This window comes from Physeter macrocephalus, chromosome 19 (assembly GCF_002837175.3).
Source record: "Physeter macrocephalus isolate SW-GA chromosome 19, ASM283717v5, whole genome shotgun sequence".
Classification (NCBI taxonomy): domain Eukaryota; kingdom Metazoa; phylum Chordata; class Mammalia; order Artiodactyla; family Physeteridae; genus Physeter; species Physeter macrocephalus.
Window position 1 is genome coordinate 27,514,189 of NC_041232.1, and position 6,379 is coordinate 27,520,567.

At 38.5% G+C, this 6,379-nt stretch overlaps 1 long non-coding RNA gene across 1 annotated transcript in view; it reads left to right on the forward strand.

Annotated features, from left to right (window-relative positions):
* The first annotated feature begins 266 nt into the window (after window positions 1–266).
* LOC129391581 (uncharacterized) overlaps window positions 267–6,379 on the forward strand; it is a 12,459-nt gene continuing 6,346 nt past the window's right edge. Inside the window, exons 1-2 of the long non-coding RNA XR_008615962.1 lie at window positions 267–377; window positions 1,266–1,415. This is a non-coding gene — a long non-coding RNA (uncharacterized lncRNA). The remainder of the gene's footprint in view (window positions 378–1,265; window positions 1,416–6,379) is intronic.

Consider the following 6,379-nt stretch of genomic DNA (forward strand, 5'->3'; position numbering starts at 1 on the left):
CTCTCAATCTCGGGGCTGTGTGGTGATGGTGCAGGCAGCCACACCGAGGGGCTTTAAGCCTCAGTCTAGACTCGGGCCCCAAATGGAGCCCCACATTACCACACCTAGACTACGTAATTAATTACCGTTTCAGCTCTCCCAGAAATGGAATCTTGAACCAGTCAGTCGGGAATCGCCTGCTCCGCACTAGTTGGGTCATCTGACTGATAGACCCCTGACATCTCCTAAAGGCAAATACAGGCACACCTCATTTTATTGTGCTTTGCAGAGACTGCTTTTTTTTTTTTTTTAAACAGATTGAAGGTTTGTGGCAACCTTGAGTCAAGCAAGTCTATCAGTGGTGCCATTTTCCAGACAGCAATTATTTTTTAATTAAGGTATGTATATTGTTGTACACAAAACACTATCACACACTTAATGGACTACAGTATAATGGAAACATAACTTTTATAAGCACTAGGAAACCAAAAAATTTGTGTTATTTGTTTTATTGCGATATTCGCTTTATTGCGGTGGTCTGGAACCAAACCCACAATGTCTGAGTTTTTGCAATAACTAACCCACTTTTTTGCCTAAGAAACTTCCTTGTTCCTGCTCCCTTTTGCCTTTCTTTGTACAGCTTCTTGGAACTCCTTTTATCTGCCAGATTGGATGCTACCTGATTCAATTTTTGCTCAAATAAACTGTTAAATGTTTTAATATGCCTCAGTTTATCTTTTAACAGTTCTCATGTCAGAAGTGGGATCTGAAGGAGAACCCTGATGGCCCCAGGAGCAAGGAGCAACCAGGCGTAGGCACCCGCTGGGCCCTTGGGGTTTGCTGTCTTCTCAGGGCACCGCTGGATGTCATGAGGCCCTCCTCAAATCCTAGTTCTACAGCTTTTGCATCATGAGCTTTCAGACTTTATTTGAACATTTCTTTTTCTGGACTGGGTCTGGAAATTGGCTGGAGTCAAACTAGGTGGAATTTAGAAACTGGACTGGGTCTGGGTTCAACTGGATCTGACTTGTAAACCAGACTCTGTCTGCAGTTGAACTGGGTCTGACTTCAGCTGGGCTGGGTCCATGAGGCCTCGGGTGAATAAAAGTTTAAGACTGAACAAGCAGGTTAACCTTACCAAAGATAATCTTGAATTACAGTGGCTACAGAGGAGAACTTTTAATCTAGATAAGTTTATCCATTTATGAGGTGTCCTAGAGAAAAAGGGGCCTCAGCCAGGCACTCACTGTAAAGGGTGAGGGAAATTTCTCTCTCCTCCTCTGCAGCGTCTGGTGACCAGGAAGACACCCCCTGGGACACCCAGCTCACCCCAGCACCTGCAGACGGGATCCTGGGAAAACTGGAGAAGCTGGCGAAGGGTGAGAATTCTACCAAAGTCAGCTCTGCTAGGTCTCCACTGCCTTGTTGAGAGGAAGGTAAAATGTCATGTTGTCACTCACTCTCCAAATTCAGACTAACAGGCAAAAAATACTTGTTAGAATTAAGTATTGATGGTGACACGTGACTGTTCTTTCACGTACTCAGTGGTTGCTGATCCTTTCTCTCCCAGGGACAGCTATTGCCTTCTTGTGTCCTGAGAACTTGGCTTAGTTACCATCAGGTTGGAGGCCCCCAAAATATGGCCAGGCAGGAGTATGGGCTGCACCCCATTTGCGGCCAGGGTCCTACAGACTGTTGCCAGCTCTCAGGGGATTGTCTAAAGCTTTCTTTCTTTACGGGTGGCTCTGCATCTTGGGTATCTTTTGCACCCTCATTGGGGATGCCACTTGCATTCATAGGGTTGTTCACTACTGCCGATAATATTCAGTTTGTCTTGGCTGAAACCTGACAAGATATTTGAAAGGATTTTTTTTTTTTTTTTGAAAAGTAGCTCTATGGTCAGAAGTTGGCCAAATTGAAAGCTGATATTCAGAGCCTGACAGGAACTTCTTTTAGGCCTTCTGTCCAAAGCTGGAATGAAACTATATACCCAGAGGGAAAGAAAAACATTCTGAAGCCTTTGGAATGTTTTAGTAAGTCCTTCTGCAAAGACACACAGCTCTAAATCTAGAACATAGGGATCTTTTGATTTCCATCTTAGTTGACCTTCTCCCTGATATGAAGAAACAAATGTAGTTGGCTAGGTGGGCAGCCCCTTGGTACCATTCAGGTTCCCACCCAATTCCTTGAAGAATTAAAAACAACTGTACTTGTCTTACAAACCGAGTCTTTACAAGAACAGTAATGCGGCTCTAGAAACAATCCAAAGCTCATCTATGCTTTTTACCAATCCTCGAAGCTCCCCTGTTCATCTCAAAAGGCTTGTAGGTGTCATAAAAGTTCTGGATTTACGGAGCAAAAGTCCTTCTTGGTGGAACATTCTTCCTCTGTGCCTTTTGAGGTGTAAGTACTCTCCCTGGCCTTCTCTATGCAATTCTCATCAGGGAAAAAGGAGAGGTTACTGGGGCTATGAAAAATCTTTAAAACTGTCAGCAGATATTAGTGAAAAGTTGAAGCCATCTGAGCCAGTAAACTTATTCCATCTGCCAGAAATGCAATTTGGATCCAACTGTTCTTTTATAAACTAGTGAGTTTTGCATTATTATACCTGTCTTGTGGCTAAAATTTTATTTAATTGAAGTATTGTTGATTTACAATTTTGTGTTAAATACTGCTGTACAGCAAAGTGATTCAGTTACACGTATATATATATATTCTTTTTTAAAATATTCTTTTCCATTATGGTTTATCACAGGATATTGAATAGAGTTCCCTGTGCTGTACAGTAGGACCTGGTTGTTTATCCATCCTACCTCCCACTCCATCCCTCTCCCAACCCCCTCCCCCTTGGCAACCACTAGTCTGTTCTCTATGTCTGTGATTCTGTTTCATAGATAGGTTCATTTGTGTCATATTTTAGATTGCACATGTAAGTGATATCACGAGATATTTGTCTTTCTCTTATTTTGCTTAGTATGATAATCTCTAGTTGCACCCATGTTGATGCAAATGGCATTGTGTCATTCTTTTTTATGGCTGAGTACTATTCCATTTGTGTGTGTATGTGTGTGTGTGTATACACACATATATATACATATACGTACCACATCTTCTTTATCCATTCATCTGTCAATGGACACTTAGGTTGTTTCCATGTTTTGGCTATTGTGAACAGTGCTGCTGTGAACATAGGGGTGCATGTATCTTTCTGAATTACAGTTTTGTCCAGATATATGCCAGGAGTGGGATTGCTGGATCATATGGCAAATGGCAATTCTTAGTTTTCTGAGGAACCTGCATACTGTTTTCCATAGTGGCTGCACCAATTTACATTCCCACCAACAGTGCAGGAGGGTTCCCTTTTCTCCACACCCTCTCCAGCATTTATTTGTAGACTTTTTTTAAATGATGGCTATTTTACTGGTGTAAGGTGGTACCTCATTGTAGTTTTGATTTGCATTTCTCTGATAATTAGCAAAGTTGAATATCTTTTCATGTGCCTATTGGCCATCTTTATTTCTTTGGAGAAATGTCTATTTAGGTCTTCTGGCCATTTTTGGATAGGGTTTTTTGTTGTTGCTGAATTATATGAGCTGTTTGTATATTTAGGAAATTAAGCCTTTGTTGGTTGCATCATTTGCAAATATTTTCTCCCATTCTGTAGGTTGTCTTTTTTCTTTTTTTTTTTTTGTGGTACACGGGCCTCTCACTGTTGTGGCCTCTCCCACTGCGGAGCACAGGCTCTGGACCTGCAGGCTCAGCGGCCATGGCTCATGGGCCTAGCCGCTCCGCGGCATGTGGGATCCTCCTGGACCAGGGCACGAACCCGTGTCCCCTGCATTAGCAGGCGGATTCTCAACCACTGTGCCACCAGGGAAGCCCCCCATTTGTTAATTTTTGTTTTTATTTTTATTTCCTTGGGAGACTGACCTAAGAAAACATTGGTACAATTTAAGTCGGAGAATGTTTGCCTGTATTCTCTTCCAGGAGTTTTATGGTGTCATGTCTTTTGTTTAAGTCTTTAATCAAGGCTAAAATTTAAAAATAAACACTACAAGACATCTGCCTGTGTCTGTCTTTATGTTTATGTCTGTGTGTATGTGTGTCAGTTTTTTCTACCTCCAAATGGTATTACCAAAGTTAATTTGTAAAGAGTTCTGTTTAATTGGCTTAAAGACAAACAACTGTTACATAAATCATGTGTAGTCTCAGAAATATGGAAACTAATGCAAATGTTTTTCAGGTTCACCTGATCTAGGATAATCTTCAGTAAATAAAAGCTAGTTTAAGTTTGTTGGTTTAATTAAAACAGGCATGTCTTTAGAGTTATCAGCATAAACTATAATATTAATACTTTTAGTCTACCTAGGTTTATGAAAAATCAAATAAGCTTATGTTATCTCTGTTACAGAATTTGTCAGCAAGAAAGATAACTTAAGATGATTAGCTGTTTAATGTCTCATGAAATTTTCATGACTAAACATTAATGTTAAGAACAAGTGAATTAAATAGATGTAATATAAAAATTTATAAACTTTTCAATAATAATTATACTTTACTTTATGGTATATCCACTTAAAAATAGTTTCCAAAATCTTTTTTGTAACTTGAAACCTTACAGTTAACTTATCTCAGTATAAGTGATGGATATTCATTGAATATCTAGGTCATTTGCAAATAACATAAAATACTGAAACATTAATTACTGAACAAATGTTGATCTACTTTTGGCCTCCTTTTTATAGAGGAACTAAAGATATTTGGGTCTATTAGCAAGCAAGTTTTGTGCCATGTTGGGAAATTTAATGAGGATATGTGCTTCTAGAAATTAGAAAATGTATTTATAAACTTGCCAATCAACAGAATGATAATATAACAGTCCACAACTACTTACTTCTTAGTGTTCACTAGGAATTAAGAATTCTGAGGGTTAAGAATTCTAATCACTATAAGTCATTAAAACTACTCAGAAATAATATGGGTGAAAGGAAACTATGAAAAGTAGTAAGGCAAGTAAAATGATTGCTTCAGAATGAGAAAGGAAAAAATCCTAGGACAAAGCCTGGAGAGCAGAAAGCTGTAGAATGTTTGTGGAAAAGGCATCTTGGGAAAGGAATTTTAGATGTCATCAAGCTGACTATGTGGAGTTTTTTTTGTGTTTTTTCTTAATGTCATTTTGTTTTGGGGGGGGTTTTTTTGGATTTTTTTACTCAAACAAAAAGTCACAAAAATTATAATCATCCTCATCAGTTCACTCAGTCCCATGTAATTAATGTTTTTTCTTTTGTTAGCACTTTTATGAATTCATCAGTTTTCCATTAGAGTTCTGAAAATGCTTATTCATTCAGTTCAGCAGTATAGTCAGTTACCAGAAATCTGTATTTGTCAAGAGTCTTTTCCATGAATTCCTTGAAGATGAAACCCTTTTATAGGAACATTTTTGCAAAAGCATCAGAGTACACCCAGAACTGTCTGTAAATGACAAAAGACATAAAAATGGCCACAGTTAAAGATTTGAAGAAAGTTCATAATAATGCAATTGACAAGGAAATTTAGTTATTTCTGAGATACACATTTTAAAATAATAACTAGAATTATGACTTACAACATTATACCAGAACATATAAGATTTTTAGAAACTTCATGTAGTGTCTGAAACACATTAACATATTTCCATACAAATAACCCAAAGAAAGTTTAGTATTAGTTTGTTTTTTTATACTACAGGTCCTTATTAGTCATAAATTGTATACACATCAGCATATACATGTCAATCCCAATCCCCAATTCCGCACACCACCATCCCCACCCCACCACAGTTTTCCCCCCTTGGTGTCCATATGTTTGTTCTCTACATCTGTGTCTCAACTTCTGCCCTGCAAAACAGCTCATCTGTACCATTTTTCTGGGTTCCACATACATGCGTTAATATACGATATTTGTTTTTCTCTTTCTGACTTACTTCACTCTGTATGACAGTCTTTAGATCCATCCATGTCTCAACAAATGACTCAATTTCGTTCCTTTTTATGGATGAGTAATATTCCATTGTATATATGTACCACAACGTCTTTATCCATTCGCCTACGATGGGCATTTAGGTTGCTTCCATGATATGACTATTGTAAATAGTGCTGCAATGAACATGGGTGCATGTGTCTTTTTGAATTATGGTTTTCTCTGGGTATATGCCCAGTAGTGGGATTTCTGTATCATATGGTAATTCTATTTTTAGTTTTTTAAGGAACCTCCATACTGTTCTCCATAGTGGCTGTATCAATTTACATTCTCACCAACAGTGCAAGAGGGTTCCCTTTTTTCCACACCCTCTCCAGCATTTGTTGTTTGTAGATTTTCTGATGATGCCCATTCTAACTGGTGTGAGGTGATACCTCATGGT